The sequence below is a fragment of the Eubalaena glacialis genome, chromosome 7 (genome assembly GCF_028564815.1).
Source record: "Eubalaena glacialis isolate mEubGla1 chromosome 7, mEubGla1.1.hap2.+ XY, whole genome shotgun sequence".
NCBI classification, from domain to species: Eukaryota; Metazoa; Chordata; class Mammalia; order Artiodactyla; family Balaenidae; genus Eubalaena; species Eubalaena glacialis.
Genome location: NC_083722.1, coordinates 46,217,203 through 46,238,803, shown reverse-complemented (window position 1 = coordinate 46,238,803; position 21,601 = coordinate 46,217,203).

Sequence of the window (21,601 nt, the reverse complement as noted above, 5' to 3'; positions counted from 1 at the left end):
GTCTTAAAGAGGCTAAATAGATAGTAGACAACTAAATACAATCAGGATAACAATGAAAAAAATGGGAATATCAGGAGAGATAGAAACTGTAAAAAAGAACCAAATAGAAATTCTGGTGCTAAGGAATACAATAACTTAATTGACACATTCACTAGAGAGATTCTGCAGCAGATTTTATCAAGCAGAAAAAAGAATCAGAGAACTTAAAGATAGGTCACTTGATATTATTGAATCAGAGATGCTAAAAGAAAAAAAATGAAGTCAAAAGAGCATAAGTATTATGAGACATCATCAGGAAAACCAATATATGCCTTATGCAAGTCTCAGAAGGAGAAGAGGATTAGCAAGGAGCAGAGAGCCTATTTGAAGAAATAATGATCAAAAACTTCTCAGATTTGAGGAAGGAAATGGACATGCAAATTCAAGAAGCTCTATGAATTCCAACTAACATAAATCCAAAGAGACTCACACCAACACATTACAATCAAACTGCCAAATCACAGATAAATAGAAGATCTTGAAAGCAGCAAGAGAAAAGTGATTCATTACATACAAAGGAGCTTCTATAAGATTATCAAAGCAGAAATCTTGCAGACCAGAAGGGAATGGGTTGATATATTCAAAATGCTGAAAGATAAAAAAAAAAAATAAAAACTGCACAAGAATACTGTATCCAAACTAGGAGGATTAACCAAGATGGCAGAGTAGAAGGACGTGCTCTCACTCCCTCTTGCGAGAACACCAGAATCACAACTGGCTGCTGGACAATCATCGACAGAAAGACACTGGACTTCACCAAGGAGGATACCCCACGTCCAAGGACAGAGGAGAAGCCACAGTGAGACGGTAGGAGGGGTGCAATCAGAGTAAAATCAAATCCCATAACTGCTGGGTGGGTGACACACAGACTGGCGAGCACTTATACCACAGAAGTCCACCCACTGGAGTGAACGTTCTGAGCCCCACGTCAGGCTTCCCAACCTGGGGGTCCGGCAATGGGAGGAGGAATTCATAGAGAATCAGACTTTGAAGCCTAGTGGGAATTGATTGCAGGACTTTGACAGGACTTGGGGAAACAGAGACCCCACTCTTGGAGGGTGCACACAAAATAGTGTGTGCATCGGGACCCAGGGGAAGGAGCAGTGACCCTGGGGGAGACTGAACCAGACATAACTGCTGGTGTTGGGGGGTCTCCTGCAGAGGCGGGGGCTGGCTCTGTTTCACCGTGGGGACAAGGACACTGGCAGCGGAGGTTCTGGGAAGTGCTCCTTGGCGTGAGCCCTCCCAGAGTCTGTCATTAGCCCCACCAAAGAGCCCGGGTAGGCTCCAGTGTTGGGTTGCCTCAGGCAAAACAACCAAAAGGGAGGGAACCCAGCCCCACCCATCAACAGTCAAGTGGATTAAAGTTTTACTGAGCTCTGACCACCACAGCAACAGTCAGCTCTACCCACCACCAGAGCCTCCCATCAAGCCTCTTAGATAGCCTCAACCACCAGAAGGCAGACAGCAGAAGCAAGAAAAACTACAGTCCTGCAGCCTGTGGAACAGAAACCACATTTACAAAAAGATAGACAAGATGAAAAGGCAGAGGGCTATATACCAGATGAAGGAACAAGAAAAAACCCCAGAAAAGCAACTAAATGAAGTGGAGATAGGCAACCTTCCAGAAAAAGAATTCAGAATAATGATAGTGAAGATGATCCAGGACCTTGGAATAAGAATGGAGGCAAAGATTGAGAAGATGCAAGAAATGATTAACAAAGACCTAGAAGAATTAAAGAACAAACAAACAGAGATGAACAATACAATAACTGAAATGAAAACTACACTAGAAGGAATCAATAGTAGAATAACTGAGGCAGAAGAACGGATAAGTGACCTGGAAGACAGAATGGTGGAATTCACTGCTGCAGAACAGAGTAAAGAAAAAAGAATGAAAAGAAATGAAGACAGCCTAAGAGACCTCTGGGACAACATTAAACGCAACAACATTCGCATTATAGGGGTCCCAGAAGGAGAAGAGAGAGAGAAAGGACCAGAGAAAATATTTGAAGAGATTATAGTCGAAAACTTCCCTAACATGGGAAAGGAAATAGCCACCCAAGTCCAGGAAGCGCAGAGAGTCCCATACAGGATAAACCCAAGGAGAAGCACGCCGAGACACATAGTAATCAAAGTGGCAAAAATTAAAGACAAAGAAAAATTATTGAAAGCATCAAGGGAAAAATGACAAATAACATACAAGGGAACTCCCATAAGGTTAACAGCTGATTTCTCAGCAGAAACTCTGTAAGCCAGAAGGGAGTGGCATGATATACTTCAAGTGATGAAAGGGAAGAACCTACAACCAAGATTACTCTACCCGGCAAGGATCTCATTTATATTTGATGGAGAAATCAAAAGCTTTACAGACAATCAAAAGCTAAGAGAATTCAGCACCACCAAACTAGCTCTACAACAAATGCTAAGGGAACTTCTCTAAGTTGGAAACACAAGAGAAGAAAAGGACCTACAAAAACAAACCAAAAACAATTAAGAAAATGGTCATAGGAACATACATATCAATAATTACCTTAAACGTGAATGGATTAAATGCTCCAGCCAAAAGACACAGGCTTGCTGAATGGATACAAAAACAAGACCCATCTATATGCTGTCTACAAGAGACCCACGTTAGACCTAGGGACACATACAGACTGAAAGTGAGGGGATGGAAAAAGATATTCCATGCAAATGGAAATCAAAAGAAAGCTGGAGTAGCTATACTCATATCAGATAAAATAGACTTTAAAATAAAGAATGTGACAAGAGACAAGGAAGGACACTACATAATGATCAAGGGATCAATCCAAGAAGAAGATATAACAATTATAAATATATATGCACCCAACATAGGAGCACGTCATTACATAAGGCAATTGCTAACAGCTATAAAAGAGGAAATTGATAGTAACACAATAATAGTGGGGGACTTTAACACCTCACTTACACCAATGGACAGATCATCCAAACAGAAAATAAATAAGGAAACAGAAGCTTTAAATGACACAATAGAACAGATAGATTTAATTGATATTTATAGGACATTCCATCCAAACACAGCAGATTACACGTTCTTCTCAAGTGCGCACGGAACATTCTCCAGGATAGATCACATCTTGGGTCACAAATCAAGCCTCAGTAAATTTAAGAAAATTGAAATCATATCAAGCATCTTTTCTGACCACAATGCTATGAGATTAGAAATGAATTACAGGGGAAAAAGCGTAAAAAACACAAACACATGGAGGCTAAACAATACGTTACTAAATAACCAAGAGATTACTGAAGAAATCAAAGAGGAAATCAAAAAATACCTAGAGACAAATGACAATGAAAACACGACAACCCAAAACCTATGGGATGCAGCAAAAGCAGTTCTAAGAGGGAAGTTTATAGCTATACAAGCCTACCTAAAGAAACAAGAAAAATCTCAAGTAAACAATCTAACCTTACACCTAAAGAAACTAGAGAAAGAAGAACAAACAAAACCCAAAGTTAGCAGAAGGAAAGAAATCATAACGATCAGAGCAGAAATAAATGAAATAGAAACAAAGAAAACAATAGCAAAGATCAATAAAACTAAAAGCTGGTTCTTTGAGAAGATAAACAAAATTGATAAGCCATTAGCCAGACTCATCAAGAAAAAGAGGGAGAGGACTCAAATCAATAAAATCAGACATGAAAAAGGAGAAGTTACAACAGACACCGCAGAAATACAAAGCATCCTAAGAGACTACTACAAGCAACTTTATGCCAATAAAATGGACAGCCTGGAAGAAATGGACAAATTCTTAGAAAGGTATAACCTTCCAAGACTGAACCAGGAAGAAGCAGAAAATATGAACAGACCAATCACAAGTAATGAAATTGAAACTGTGATTAAAAATCTTCCAACAAACAAAAGTCCAGGACCAGATGGCTTCACAGGTGAATTCTATCAAACATTTAGAGAAGAGCTAACACCTATCCTTCTCAAACTCTTCCAAAAAATTGCAGAGGAAGGAACACTCCCAAACTCATTCTATGAGGCCACCATCACCCTGATACCAAAACCAGACAAAGACACTACAAAAAAAGAAAATTACAGACCAATATCACTGATGAATATAGATGCAAAAATCCTCAACAAAATACTAGCAAACAGAATCCAACAACACATTAAAAGGATCATACACCACGATCAAGTGGGATTTATCCCAGGGATGCAAGGATTCTTCAATATACGCAAATCAATCAATGTGATATACCATATTAACAAATTGAAGAATAAAAACCATATGATCATCTCAATAGATGCAGAAAAAGCTTTTGACAAAATTCAACACCCATTTATGATAAAAACTCTCAAGAAAGTGGGCATAGAGGGAACCTACCTCAACATAATAAAGGCCATATATGACAAACCCACAGCAAACATCATTCTCAACGGTGAAAAACTGAAAGCATTTCCTCTAAGATCAGGAACGAGACAAGGATGTCCACTCTCACCACTGTTATTCAACATAGTTCTGGAAGTCCTAGCCACGGCAATCAGAGAAGAAAAAGAAATCAAAGGAATACAAATTGGAAAAGAAGAAGTAAAACTGTCACTGTTTGCAGATGACATGATACTATACATAGAGAATCCTAAAACTGCCACCAGAAAACTGCTAGAGCTAATTAATGAATATGGTAAAGTTGCAGGATACAAAATTAATGCACAGAAATCTCTTGCATTCCTATACACTAATGATGAAAAATCTGGAAGAGAATTTATGGAAGCACTCCCATTTACCATTGCAACAAAAAGAATAAAATACCTAGGAATAAACCTACCTAGGGAGACAAAAGACCTGTATGAAGAAAACTATAAGACACTGATGAAAGAAATTAAAGATGATACCAACAGATGGAGAGATATACCATGTTCTTGGATTGGAAGAATCAACATTGTGAAAATGACTATACTACCCAAAGCAATCTACAGATTCAATGCAATCCCTATCAAATTACCAATGGCATTTTTTATGGAGCAAGAAAAAATCATCTTAAAATTTGTGTGGAGACCCAAAAGACCCCGAATAGCCAAAGCAGTCTTGAGGGAATAAAATGGAGCTGGAGGAATCAGACTTCCTGATTTCAGACTATACTACAAAGCTACAGTAATCAAGACAATATGGTACTGGCACAAAAACAGAAACATAGATCCATGGAACAAGATAGAAAGCCCAGAGATAAACCCACACACCTATGGTCAACTAATCTATGTCAAAGGAGGCAAAGATATACAATGGAGAAAAGACAGTCTCTTCAATACGTGGTGTTGGGAAAACTGGACAGCTACATGTAAAAGAATGAAATTAGAATACTCCCTAACACCATACACAAAAATAAACTCAAAATGGATTAGAGACCTAAATGTCAGACTGGACACTATAAAACTCTTAGAGGAAAACATAGGAAGAACACTCTTTGACATAAATCACAGCAAGATCTTTTTTGATCCACCTCCTAGAGTAATGGAAATAAAAACAACAATAAACAAATGGGACCTAATGAAACTTCAAAGCTTTTGCACAGCAAAGGAAACCATAAACAAGACGAAAAGACAACCCTCAGAATGGGAGAAAATATTTGCAAACGAATCAACAGACAAAGGATTAATCTCCAAAATATATAAACAGCTCATTCAGCTCAATATTAAAGAAACAAACAACCCAATCCAAAAATGCGCAGAAGACCTAAATAGACATTTCTCCAAAGAAGACATACAGACGGCCACGAAGCACATGAAAAGCTGCTCAACATCACTAATTATTAGAGAAATGTAAATCAAAACTACAATGAGGTATCACCTCACACCAATTAGAATGGGCATCATCAGAAAATCTACAAACAACAAATGCTGGAGAGGGTGTGGAGAAAAGGGAACCCTCTTGCACTGTTGGTGGGAATGTAAATTGATACAGCCACTATGGAGAACAATATGGAGTTTCCTTAAAAAACTAAAAATAGAATTACCATATGACCCAGCAATCCCACTACTGGGCATATACCCAGAGAAAACCGTAATTCAAAAAGACACATGCACCCGAATGTTCATTGCAGCACTATTTACAATAGCCAGGTCATGGAAGCAACCTAAATGCCCATCAACAGACGAATGGATAAAGAAGTTGTGGTACATATATACAATGGAATACTACTCAGCCATAAAAAGGAACGAAATTGATTCATTTGTTGAGACGTGGATGGATCTAGAGACTGTCATACAGAGTGAAGTAAGTCAGAAAGAGAAAAACAAATATTGTTTATTAACGCATGTATGTGGAACCTAGAAAAATGGTACAGATGAGCCGGTCTGCAGGGCAGAAGTTGAGACACAGATGTAGAGAACAGACATATGGACACCAAGGGGGGAAAACTGCGGTGGGGTTGGGATAGTGATGTGCTGAATTGGGCAATTGGGATTGACATGTATACACTGATGTGTATAAAATTGATGACTAATAAGAACCTGCAGTATAAACAAACAAACAAAACAACTAATACTAAACTTTCATTGGGTTATTTGTATGGAAATATGTTAATATAAATGTTTCAGACATTACATGAAATTTCTAAAAATCTTATATGTTCTGGTATAATGTTATAAGTCATAATCCTAGTTATTACTTTAAAATGTATATCTCAGAAATAACTAATTTTCTTGTCAACTGCATTATTATGAACTTTCATCAAATCTTTAACCATGGTCATTTTTAAGTCTTTTGTCATTTACAGACAGTTCTGGGTGACTCTGATGCTTTTGTAAATATGTTCCTATAAAAGGGTGTCATCTTCAGGAAATTCATGGAAAAGACTCTGACAAGTACAGGTTTCTGGTACCGGACTGTACTGCTGAACTGAATGAATAAGCATTTTCAGAACTCTAATGAAAAACTGATGAGCTCATAAAAGTGCTAACAAAAGATCAAGATGAAAAAAAAAAATTAATTACATGGGACTGAGTGAACTGATGAGGATGAGTATAATTTTTGTGACTTTCTGGTTGAATTTAAAAAAAGAAAAAATCCCACAAGAACTCAGAGGCAAAGAATATACAAATCAATTTTCACTGCAAAGTAAAGGAGCTGTTACAGTGGAGGATTACTGGACTGAATGTCAATATTATGACATAGTATGAGTGTGTTTCATGTTTGGTAATTGCAATCATTGTTGCTTTTGTTGTGGTCATCCATGTACAATGCTTGGTGTCAGTCTATTTATCTCTTGTAAAAATAAAATACAGTGTGTGTGGAAAAAAAAAAAAAAAGAGGCACAACACTTAGTGAGCTTCTTTGGATTTTGGAGGCAACATATTCCTCATTTGAGTATGTTACTCTGGTCCATTTATTTCTAGCTAGAAATAGAGATTTGAGTATTGTCTATATTTTCTATTTAAAGTCATGTACAAAGATGAGAAAGTATATAGTGAAAGAAAAAAAAATGTTAAAACTCTGAGCCAACCGACATTTGAAAGACTGATTAAGGAGAATTCTACAAAGGAGCCAAAATAATTGAAATGAAAGAAAATGAAAGAAAACCAGTAGAAAATGATAATAAGGAAGAAAAGAATAGGAGAGGTTCAGAGATAGTTCAGTTGATAATACTTTATAAAGTTTAGGTAATGTATACTGACAAGTACACATGGGTTTGGAAATCGCTGATGCTACTTGAAAGTGTAGTTTCAGTGTAGTGATAAAAGATGAATACAAAATGTAGTGTACAAATGAGTAAAATGGTATTGAGAAATATAGACAGCAAATAGATGTCTCCTGACTCTAAGGCTTTACCTACCTTTCATTTGAAATATCCTTGCAACTAAGCTTGTATCCCCATGTAATTCACTTGTATTAAATTACTGAGATTTTTAACCTTGTGTTAACCTCTATTGTCATAATTCCCTTCTTTCCACTAAATATAGACATTTTGTAACCAACTAATAAAAAGCCAGGAGATGAGAAATCATTTTACTGACTAGGGACTTCAACTGAGTAGATCCTAGAACTTTTAAATCAAATATGTTTTTAACATATTTTTCTCATTCATAGTCATACCGACTTCTACTGAATAAATAAAACCATGGAATGATAAAAAGAAAAAAAAAAAAGAAATGAAGACAGCCTAAGAGACCTCTGGGACAACATTAAACGCAACAACATTCGCATTATAGGGGTCTCAGAAGGAGAAGAGAGAGAGAAAGGACCAGAGAAAATATTTGAAGAGATTATAGTCAAAAACTTCCCTAACATGGGAAAGGAAATAGCCACCCAAGTCCAGGAAGCGCAGAGAGTCCCATACAGGATAAACCCAAGGAGAAGCACGCTGAGACACATAGTAATCAAAGTGGCAAAAATTAAAGACAAAGAAAAATTATTGAAAGCAGCAAGGGAAAAACGACAAATAACATACAAGGGAAATCCCATAAGGTTAACAGCTGATTTCTCAGCAGAAACTCTACAAGCCAGAAGGGAGTAGCATAATATACTTAAAGTGATGAAAGGGAAGAACCTACAACCAAGATTACTCTACCCTGCAAGGATCTCATTTAGATTTGATGGAGAAATCAAAAGCTTTACAGACAAGCAAAAGCTAAGAGAATTCAGCACCACCAAACCAGCTCTACAACAAATGTTAAAGGAACTTCTCTAAGTGGGAAACACAAGAGAAGAAAAGGACCTACAAAAACAAACCCAGAACAATTAAGAAAATGGTCATAGGAACATACATATCGATAACTACCTTAAACGTGAATGGATTAAATGCTCCAACCAAAAGACACAGGCTTGCTGAATGGATACAAAAACAAGACCCATCTATATGCTGTCTACAAGAGACCCACTTTAGACCTAGGGACACATACAGACTGAAAGTGAGGGGATGGAAAAAGATATTTCATGCAAATGGAAATCAAAAGAAAGCTGGAGTAGCTATACTCATATCAGATAAAATAGACTTTAAAATAAAGAATGTTACAACAGACAAGGAAGGACACTACATAATGATCAAGGGATCAATCCAAGAAGAAGATATAACAATTATAAATATATATGCACCCAACATAAGAGCACGTCATTACATAAGGCAACTGCTAGCAGCTATAAAAGAGGAAATTGACAGTAACACAATAATAGTGGGGGACTTTAACACCTCACTTACACCAATCGACAGATCATCCAAAATGAAAATAAATAAGGAAACAGAAGCTTTAAATGACACAATAGACCAGATAGATTTAATTGATATTTATAGGACATTCCATCCAAAAACAGCAGATTACACGTTCTTCTCAAGTGCGCATGGAACATTCTCCAGGATAGATCACATCTTGGGTCACAAATCAAGCCTCAGTAAATTTAAGAAAATTGAAATCATATCAAGCATCTTTTCTGATCACAACGCTATGAGATTAGAAATGAATTACAGGGGGAAAAACGTAAAAAACACAAACACATGGAGGCTAAACAATACGTTACTAAATAACCAAGAGATCACTAAAGAAATCAAAGAGGAAATCAAAAAAAACCTAGAGACAAATGACAATGAAAACACGACAACCCAAAACCTATGGGATGCAGCAAAAGCAGTTCTAAGAGGGAAGTTTATAGCTATACAAGCCTACCTAAAGAAACAAGAAAAATCTCAAGTAAACAATCTAACCTTACACCTAAAGAAACTAGAGAAAGAAGAACAAACAAAACCCAAAGTTAGCAGAAGGAAAGAAATCATAACGATCAGAGTGGAAATAAATGAAATAGAAACAAAGAAAACAATAGCAAAGATCAATAAAACTAAAAGCTCGTTCTTTGAGAAGATAAACAAAATTGATAAGCCATTAGCCAGACTCATCAAGAAAAAGAGGGAGAGGACTCAAATCAATAAAATCAGAAATGAAAAAGGAGAAGTTACAACAGACACCGCAGAAATACAAAGCATCCTAAGAGACTACTACAAGCAACTATATGCCAATAAAATGGACAGCCTGGAAGAAATGGACAAATTCTTAGAATGGTATAACCTTCCAAGACTGAACCAGGAAGAAGCAGAAAATATGAACAAACCAATCACAAGTAATGAAATTGAAACTGTGTTAAAAATCTTCCCACAAACAAAAGTCCAGGACCAGATGGCTTCACAGGTGAATTCTATCAAACATTTAGAGAAGAGCTAACACCTATCCTTCTCAAACTCTTCCAAAAAATTGCAGAGGAAGGAACACTCCCAAACTCATTCTATGAGGCCACCATCACCCTGATACCAAAACCAGACAAAGACACTACAAAAAAAGAAAATTACAGAGCAATATCACTGATGAATATAGATGCAAAAATCCTCAACAAAATACTAGCAAACAGAATCCAACAACACATTAAAAGGATCATACACCACGATCAAGTGGGATTTATCCCAGGGATGCAAGGATTCTTCAATATACGCAAATCAATCAATGTGATACACCATATTAACAAATTGAAGAATAAAAACCATATGATCATCTCAATAGATGCAGAAAAAGCTTTTGACAAAATTCAACACCCATTTATGATAAAAACTCTCAAGAAAGTGGGCATAGAGGGAACCTACCTCAACATAATAAAGGCCATATATGACAAACCCACAGCAAACATCATTCTCAACAGTGAAAAACTGAAAGCATTTCCTCTAAGATCAGGAACGAGACAAGGATGTCCACTCTCACCGCTATTATTCAACATAGTTCTGGAAGTCCTAGCCACGGCAATCAGAGAAGAAAAAGAAATCAAAGGAATACAAATTGGAAAAGAAGAAGTAAAACTGTCACTGTTTGCAGATGACATGATACTATACATAGAGAATCCTAAAACTGCCACCAGAAAACTGCTAGAGCTAATTAATGAATATGGTAAAGTTGCAGGATACAAAATTAATGCACAGAAATCTCTTGCATTCCTATACACTAATGATGAAAAATCTGAAAGAGAAATTATGGAAACACTCCCATTTACCATTGCAACAAAAAGAATTAAATACCTAGGAATAAACCTACCTAGGGAGACAAAAGACCTGTATGCAGAAAACTATAAGACACTGATGAAAGAAATTAAAGATGATACCAACAGATGGAGAGATATACCATGTTCTTGGATTGGAAGAATCAACATTATGAAAATGACTATACTACCCAAAGCAATCTACAGATTCAATGCAATCCCTATCAAATTACCAATGGCATTTTTTACAGAGCTAGAACAAATCATCTTAAAATTTGTATGGAGACACAAAAGATCCCGAATAGCCAAAGCAGTCTTGAGGGAAAAAAACGGAGCTGGAGGAATCAGACTCCCTGACTTCAGACTATACTACAAAGCTACAGTAATCAAGACAATATGGTACTGGCACAAAAACAGAAACATAGATCCATGGAACAAGATAGAAAGCCCAGAGATAAACCCACGCACCTATGGTCCACTAATCTATGACAAAGGAGGCAAAGATATACAATGGATAAAAGACAGTCTCTTCAATAAGTAGTGCTGGGAAAACTGGACAGCTACATGTTAAAGAATGAAATTAGAATACTCCCTAACACCATACACAAAAATAAACTCAAAATGGATTAGAGACCTAAATGTAAGACTGGACAGTATAAAACTCTTAGAGGAAAACATAGGAAGAACATTCTTTGACATCAATCACAGCAAGATCTTTTTTGATCCACCTCCTAGAGTAATGGAAATAAAAACAAAAATAAACAAATGGGACCTAATGAAACTTCAAAGCACCCACCCCTGTTAGGTATTTCTCCTCTCCCAGCCCTCCCTATTGACTCTTTCCCCTCAGCCTATGAACTTACCCTTTTGAGACTCTTTGATACTCACCTAAGCATCTCCATCCCATAACAGCAAAATTTCATAAAGAAATATTACCCACCCACCTCACCTCCATCTTCACTCCTTTATTTTTCATTTATTCTTTATTCATCCACTGAGATTATTTTCTTTGTCCTCCACATTCCCCTCCCTGGGCACAGATCTGGAAATGAGCTTCACAGCCAGTGGACATGTAAAAATCCACTCTCTCCTCTCCCTGGGCTTCTGTGTCTCTGCTGCGCTCTTTAGATCCTCAGGTATCAGTCTGCTTGATGGGATTCTCCTGGGCTGATCTCATCAGCTCATCCTAAAACTCTCTCTGAGCATGTCTTTCCTGGGGTTACTCCTTCCTGAATTTTTCAGTTGTCCATTCCCTACCTTAATTCTATACCACCTCTTCCATTTCTCCTTCTCAATTAAAATATCCTTTCTTTCTCTTGGTCTTTCACTGTATTGTTACCTTTTCTGTAGTATTTACTGCAATATTATTTTAAAGATCTTTGTGTCGTTTCACCAAATAAATTATAAATGCTTAGATGGCAGATACCTGATTGTGTTCATCTCTGTTTAGCCTGTAACATTTGGACCATTGGACTAAGCATCACTCAATAAATTGAACTAAATGTAAGTTTCATACACTCTTTGTCACTTAACCTACATTTTTCAAAAGCCAGACCTCACTTAAAACTACCAGGAAACAGTAATTACATTACACAACATTGATATTCTTAGATACTCTCAAGGAAATTCCCCTGCTATTATGAGGCAGTCAATTTTCCTTCTCACAGAAAGATTTTCTCCTTTACACTCAGAAATTATTCAGAATACCTGTCCTGAAAGAGAAGGAAGTTTAATATCTATAAAATCACTCGCTTAAACATTTTCACTTTAGAAGCCTACTTGCCTTTTTCCTGCAACGAATTTGGGAAGAAATTTATCACATTTTTGTATTTCAAAAAAGAGGTAGGGAATTTGTGATAGAGAATCAATAAGGGACCACATTTCCTATCCTAGGAGCCTAGGGCATACTCTGAATGGGCCAGAACACCCCACCACCATTGCCATGCTTTACAGAACATTTCTCAGTTGATCAGAGGTACATTTCATTGTGTCCACTCCCATCATTGAGTGACTCAGATCAGGTTAGCTGAAGGAATTCTCTTCAAAAACCATCTCAGACTAGCAGGCAAGTAGACTTTGGAGTATAAATATTGCCGATCAAATTTCAGCTTTAGCTCTTTTTAGCCCTGTGTCTTCAAGCAAGTTAAATAATGTTTCTGAACTTCATATGCAGCATGGTCATAAAAATAATTCCTTTTTGAGAGAGAATTTGTTATGATTAAATGATATGATGCTCCTGAAAGTATTTTGAAAATATAATGCACTACTCGACTATTGGTTATTATTTCCATTTTAAAATTTGCTTCTCTTTTGTATAACCTCCCCATTTATCCCTCTAAGCCAAAGGTCCCCAACCCCAGTCCCCAACCAGTACAGGTCCGTGGCCTGTTAGGAACTGGGCCGCACAGCAGGAGGTGAGCAGCAGGAGAGGGAGCGAAGCTTCATCTGCCACTCCCCATCACTTGCATTACCACCTGAACCAACCCCCTCCCCCCCCCGCACCCCTGCCCCACCATCTGTGGAAAAATTGTCTTCCGCAAAACCGGTCCCTGCCAAAAAGGTTGGGGACCGCTGCTTTAAGCCATCCTTTTGGACCCAATTAGCATTTTCTCACTATTACATAGTGATCAAGATCACTGTTTTAATTTTCCATACATCAGCCCTGATAATGTTTCTCCATACAGATAGTTCCATAACCATGGAGCTGAGTTTTTCCTGTTTGGAGTTGACTAAGTATCTCCCTCTGACAGATTTATTTTTAAGATTTTTTTTTAATTTAATTTAATTTTATTTTATTTTAAGAACCATTTTTTTTGTACCTTCCCTATGTTTTATGCATTATCATTGGAAAATTCTGTGGGGAACATTCTTGTAAATTTACTAATGACACCTCAGTGACAGATGCTCAACACAAACCAATTGAGGAAAATAAGCATTTAGTGACATGTCATAATTGGAAACACTTGCCTCATCACAACGCCTTGGGGGGCCACAGTATCATGTTCATATTTAGCCAAGTTGAATGGATTTCATTACTTAGACTTCAGATTTTTGGATGATTTCTCTGATGTCAGTACTCAACGTCCAAAGTTCCAAAATGGAGTTTATCACTGCTGTTGCTAATGACTTAATGAAACTTATAGTTATGGCATTCTATTATTAATTACTGTCTTTTGCAAAGATAGTAATAGTACCTCTGGATATCTTCAAAACTCATCTAGTGCAACCTGGACATGCCCTATGCATTCAAGTATTTGATTTAATTTTTGGCAACTTTATAAAGAAATTATCATTTATTCAGCCAAGGTCTTGTAAATCCCTCTTATATGCCAAGTACAAAATGTATTTTCTTTGGCATGTGCAAAAACATAATTTAAGCAAGTATACCAATGGATATAACTATCAGAGCCCTTGAAAATACCCTACATTAAAAATGCTGCTATTTTTTCCATTACATGTACCTACTGTTGCATAGTCTGAGAACAAACCAAATCCTCTTTGACAGTTTGAACACAGAGAATGTGATGATATCACAATGGATATATACCTATATTCAAAGAGTGGAGAGGTCTATTTTAGATTGGACAGATGTTTTTGTTTTGATAGATTTAGGAATCTTAAAAATGTACTATTAAATTTAGAATTTTAGTTGGCAGGATTGATTTCTTTCTTACTGATTTAATAAACTATATATATTGTAGTACCTACATTCCAAGAAGATTTATTAAAAATTTAAGTGCTGATGGGAGGAACCAAGATGGCAGAGTAGAAGTACGTGCTCTCACTCCCTCTTGCGAGAACACCAGAATCACAACTAGCTGCTGGACAATCATCGACAGGAAGACACTGGAACTCACCAAAAAAGATACCCCACATCCAAAGACAAAGGAGAAGCCACAATGAGACGGTAGGAGGGGCACAATCAGAGCAAAATCAAATCCCATAACTGGTGGGTGGGTGACTCACAGGCTGGCGAACACTTATACCACAGAAGTCCACCCACTGGATTGAAGGTTCTGACCCCCAAGTAAGGCTTACCAAATTGGGGGTCCGGCAACAGGAGGAGGAATTCATAGAGAATCAGACTTTGAAGCTTAGTGCGAATTGATTGCAGGACTTTGACAGCACTGGGGGAGACAGAGACCACACTCTTGGAGGGCCCACACAAAATAGTGTGTGCATCGGGACCCAGGGGAAGGAGCAGTGACCCCGGGAGAGACTGAACCAGACCTACCTGCTAGTGTTGGAAGGTCTCCTGCAGAGGCGGGGGGTGGCTCTGTTTCACCATGGGGACAAGGACACTGGCAGCAGAAGTTCTGGGAAGTGCTCCTTGGTGTGAGCCCTCCCAGAGTCTGTCATTAGCCCCAACAAAGAGCCCAGGTAGACTCCAGTGTTGGGTTGCCTCAGGCAAAACAACCAACAGGGAGGGAACCCAGCCCCACCCATCAACAGTCAAGTGGATTAAAGTTTTACTGAGCTCTGACCACCACAGCAACAGTCAGCTCTACCCACCACCAGAGCCTCCCATCAAGCCTCTTAGATAGCCTCAACCACCAGAGGGCAGACAGCAGAAGCAAGAAGAACTACAATCCTGCAGCCTGTGGAAGAAAAACCACATTCACAGAAAGATAGACAAGATGAAAAGGCAGAGGGCTATATACCAGATGAAGCAAAAAGATAAAACCCCAGAAAAACAACTAAATGAAGTGGAGATAGGCAACCTTCCAGAAAAAGAATTCAGAATAATGATAGTGAAGATGATCCAGGACCTCGGAATAAGAATGGAGGCAAAGATCGAGAAGATGAAACAAATGTTTAACAAAGACTAGAAGAATTAAAGAACAAACAGAGATGACCAATAAAATAACTGAAATGAAAACTACACTAGAAGGAATCAATAGCAGAAAAACTGAGGCAGAAGAACAGATAAGTGACCTGGAAGACAAAATGGTGAAATTCACTGCTGCAGAACAGACTAAAGAAAAAAGAATGAAAAGAAATGAAGACAGCCTAAGAGACCTCTGGGACAACATTAAATGCAACAACATTCACATTATAGGGGTCCCAGAAGGAGAAGAGAGAGATAAAGGACCAGAGAAAATATTTGAAGAGATTATAGTGGAAATCTTCCCTAACATGAGAAAGGAAATAGCCACCCAAGTCCAGGAAGCACAGAGAGTCCCATACAGGATAAACCCAAGGAGAAACACGCTGAGACACATAGTAATCAAATTGGCAAAAATTAAAGACAAAGAAAAATTATTGAAAGCAGCAAGGGAAAAACGACAAATAACATACAAGGGCACTCCCATAAGGTTAACAGCTGATTTCTCAGCAGAAACTCTACAAGCCAGAAGGGAGTGGCATGATATACTTATAGTGATGAAAGGGAAGAAACTACAACCAAGATTACTCTACCCGGCAAGGATCTCATTTAGATTTGATGGAGAAATCAAAAGCTTTACAGACAATCAAAAGCTAGAATTCAGCACCACCAAACCAGCTCTATAACAAATGCTAAGGGAACTTCTCTAAGTTGGAAACACAAGAGAAGAAAAGGACCTACAAAAACAAACCCAAAACAATTAAGAAAATGGTCATAGGAACATACATATCGATAATTACCTTAAACGTGAATGGATTAAATGCTCCAGCCAAAAGACACAGGCTTGCTGAATGGATACAAAAACAACACCCATATATATGCTGTCTACAAGAGACCCACTTCAGACCTAGGGAAACATACAGACTGAAAGTGAGGGGATGGAAAAAGATATTCCATGCAAATGGAAATCAAAAGAAAGCGAGAGTAACTATACTCATATCATATAAAATAGACTTTAAAATAAAGAATGTTACAAGAGACAAGGAAGGACACTACCTAATGATCAAGGGATCAATCCAAGAAGAAGATATAACAATTATAAATATATATGCACCCAACATAGGAGCACCTCAATACATAAGGCAACTGCTAACAGCTCTAAAAGAGGAAATGGACAGTAACACAATAATAGTGGGGGATTTTAACACCTCACTTACACCAATGGACAGATCATCCAAACAGAAAATAAATAAGGAAACACAAGCTTTAAATGACACAATAGACCAGATAGATTTAATTGATATTTATAGGACATTGCATCCAAAAACAGCAAATTACACTTTGTTCTCAAGTGCGCACGGAACATTCTCCAGGGTACATCATATCTTGGGTCACAAATCAAGCCTCAATAAATTTAAGAAAATTGAAATCATATCAATCATCTTTTCTGACCACAACGCTATGAGATTAGAAATGAATTACAGGGGAAAAAACGTAAAAAACACAAACCCATGGAGGCTAAACAATACGTTACTAAATAACCAAGAGATCACTGAAGAAATCAAAGAGGAAATCAAAAAATACCAAGAGACAAATGACAATGAAAACACGACGATCCAAAACCTATGGGATGCAGCAAAAGCAGTTCTAAGAGGGAAGTTTATAGCTATACAAGCCTACCTAAAGAAACAAGAAAACTCTCAAGTAAACAATCTAACCTTACACCTAAAGGAACTAAAGAAAGAAGAACAAACAAAACCCAAAGTTAGCAGAAGGAAAGAAATCATAAAGATCAGAGCAGAAATAAACGAAACAGAAACAAAGAAAACAATAGCAAAGATCAATAAAACTAAAAGCTGGTTCTTTGAGAATATAAACAAAATTGATAAGCCATTAGCCAAACTCATCAAGAAAAAGAGGGAGAGGACTCAAATCAATAAATTTAGAAATGAAAAAGGAGAAGTTACAAGAGACACCTCAGAAATACAAAGCATCCTAAGAGACTACTACCAGCAAATCTATGCCAATAAAATGGACAACCTGGAAGAAATGGACAATTTCTTAGAAAAGTATAACCTTCCAAGACTGAACCAGGAAGAAACAGAAAATATGAACAGACCAATCACAAGTAATGAAATTGAAACTGTGATTAAAAATCTTCCAACAAACAAAATCCAGGACCAGATGGCTTCACAGGTGTATTCTATCAAACATTTAGAGAAGAGCTAACACCCATCCTTCTCAAACTCTTCTTAAAAATTGCAGAGGAAGGAACACTCCCAACTCATTCTATGAGGCCACCATCACCCTGATACCAAAACCAGACAAAGACACTACAAAAAAAAGAAAATTACAGACCAATATCACTGATGAATATAGATGCAAAAATCCTCAACAAAATACTAGCAAACAGAATCCAACACACATTAAAAGGATCATACACCACGACCAAGTGGGATTTATCCCAGAGATGCAAGGATTCTTCAATATATGCAAATCAATCAATGTGATACACCATATTAACAAATTGAAGAATAAAAACCATATGATCATCTCAATAGATGCAGAAAAAGCTTTTGACAAAATTCAACACTCATTTATGATAAAAACTCTCCAGAGAGTGGGCATAGAGGGAATCTGCCTCAACATAATAAAGGCCATATATGACAAACCCACCGCAAACATCATTCTCAATGGTGAAAAACTGAAGGCGTTTCCTGTAAGATCAGGAACGAGATAAGGATGTCCACTCTCACCACTATCATTCAACATAGTTTTGGAAGTCCTAGCCACGGTAATCAGAGAAGAAAAAGAAATAAAAGGAATACAAATTAGAAAAGAAGAAGTAAAACTGTCACTGTTTGCAGATGACATGATACTATACATAGAGAATCCTAAAAATGCCACCAGAAAACTACTAGAGCTAATCAATGAATTTGGTAAAGTTGCAGGATACAAAATTAATGCACAGAAATCTCTTGCATTCCTATACACTAATGATGAAAAATCTGGAAGAGAATTTATGGAAGCACTCCCATTTACCATTGCAACAAAAAGAATAAAATACCTAGGAATAAACCTACCAAAGGAGACAAAAGACCTGTATGCAGAAAACTATAAGACACTGATGAAAGAAGTTAAAGATGATACCAACAGATGGAGAGATATACCATGTTCTTAGATTGGAAGAATAAATATTGTGAAAATGAGTATACTGCCCAAAGCAATCTACAGATTCAATGCAATCCCCATCAAATTACCAATGGCATTTTTTTACGGAACTAGAACAAATCATTTTTTTTTAAATAAATTTATTTATTTATTTATTTATTTATTTATTTATTTATTTTTGGCTGTGTTGGGTCTTCTTTTCTGTGCGAGGGCTTTCTCTAGTTGCAGCAAGCGGGGGCCACTCTTCATCGCGGTGCGCGGGCCTCTCGCTCTCGCGGCTTCTCTTGTTGTGGAGCACAGGCTCCAGACGCGCAGACTCAGTATTTGTGGCTCACGGGCCTAGTTGCTCCACGGCATGTGGGATCTTCCCAGACCAGGGCTCGAACCCGTGTCCCCTGCATTGGCAGGCAGATACTTAACCACTGTGTCACCAGGGAAGCCCAATAACAAATCACTTTAAAATTTGTATGGAGACACAAAAGACCCTGAATAGCCAAAGCAGTCTTGAGGGAAAAAAATGGAGCTGGAGGAATCAGACTTCCTGATTTCAGAATATACTACAAAGCTACAGTAATCAAGACAATATGGTACTGGCACAAAAACAGAAACATAGATCCATGGAACAAGATAGAAAGCCCAGAGATAAACCCACGCACCTATGGTCAACTAATCTATGACACAGGAGGCAAAGATATACAATGGAGAAAAGACAGTCTCTTCAATAAGTGGTGCTGGGAAAACTGGACAGCTACATGTAAAAGAATGAAATTAGAATACTCCCTAACACCATACACAAAAATAAACTCAAAATGGATTGGAGACCTAAATGTATGACCGGACACTATACAACTCTTAGAGAAAAACATAGGAAGAACACTCTTTGACATAAATCACAGCAAGATCTTTTTTGATCCACCTCCTAGAATAATGGAAATAAAAACAACAATAAACAAATGGGACCTAATGAAACTTCAAAGCTTTTGCACAGCAAAGGAAACCATAAACAAGACGAAAAGACAACCCTCAGAATGGGAGAAAATATTTGCAAATGAATCAACGGACAAAGGATTAATCTCCAAAATATATAAACAGCTCATTTAGCTCAATATTAAAGAAACAAACAACCCAATCCAAAAATGGGCAGAAGACCTAAATAGACATTTCTCCAAGGAAGACATACAGATGGCCAAGAGGCACATGAAAAGATGCTCAACATCACTAATTATTAGAGAAATGCAAATCAAAACTACAATGAGGTATCACCTCACACTAGTTAGAATGGGCATCATCAGAAAATCTACAAACAACAAATGCTGGAGAGGGTGTGGAGAAAAGGGAACCCTCTTGCACTGTTGGTGGGAATGTAAATTGATACAGCCACTATGGAGAACAATATGGAGGTTCCTTTAAAAGCTAAAAATAGAATTACCATATGACCCAGCAATCCCACTACTGGGCATATACCCAGAGAAAACCGTAATTCAAAGAGACACATGCACCCAAATGTTCATTGCAGCACTATTTACAATAACCAGGTCATGGAAGCAACCTAAATGCCCATCGACAGACGAATGGATAAAGAAGTTGTGGTACATATATACAATGGAATACTACTCAGCCTTAAAAAGGAATGAAATTGAGTCATTTGTTGAGACATGGATGGACCTAGAGACTGTCATACAGAGTGAAGTAAGTCAGAAAGAGAAAAACAAATATCATATATTAACGCATGCATGTGGAACCTAGAAAAATGGTACAGATGAACCAGTTTGCAGGACAGAAGTTGAGACACAGATGTAGAGAACAAACATATGGACACCAAGGGGGAAACACCGCGGTGGGGTGGGGATGGTGGTGCCGTGAATTGGGCGATTGGGATTGACATGTATACAGTGATGTGTATAAAATTGATGACTGATAAAAAAAAAAATTAAGGGCTAAATCCTCTAGGAGTCAGTCATGAACTTGCTTTACTGTAATGGGTTGTCTTCTTTGGTATTCCTAGAATATCCCATGCATGTCTCTACATTTGCATTTAATACATATTCTCTATGTGATTTTTCCTTTAGATATGAGCTCTTCGACTGCAAGGTCTTTCATATTCATCTTCAAAACTCTTGTACCTAGTCATAGTATTTGGCATGCAGGATATATAGAACCAAACAAGAAGTGATTAAGTGAATGAATTAATAAATATACTATAGTCTACCATCTAAAGTAAAAGTGGTATTATTACTGTTGATTTTGACTCATTCTTCTTATTTCCTTATTCATTCCACTAATCACAATTCTAAGTGAGAATATCACTGTAATATTTTATAATCCTAAGAAACATATTTGAATCTTTATCAGAAACTATTTTATCATGATTGTATCCAGTAGTGTGCTTGTAAATCTTTAAGAGTGGGCTCTAGAGGGGAGAAAAGGAAGGAAGGAAGGAAGGAAGGAAGGAAGGAAGGAAGGAAGGAAGGAAGGAAGGAAGGAAGGAAGGAAGGAAGAGGGAGAGAAACAAAGAAAAGAAGGAAAGAAAAGAAAGAGAAAGAGAAAAAAGGAGAGAAAGAAGGGAGTGACG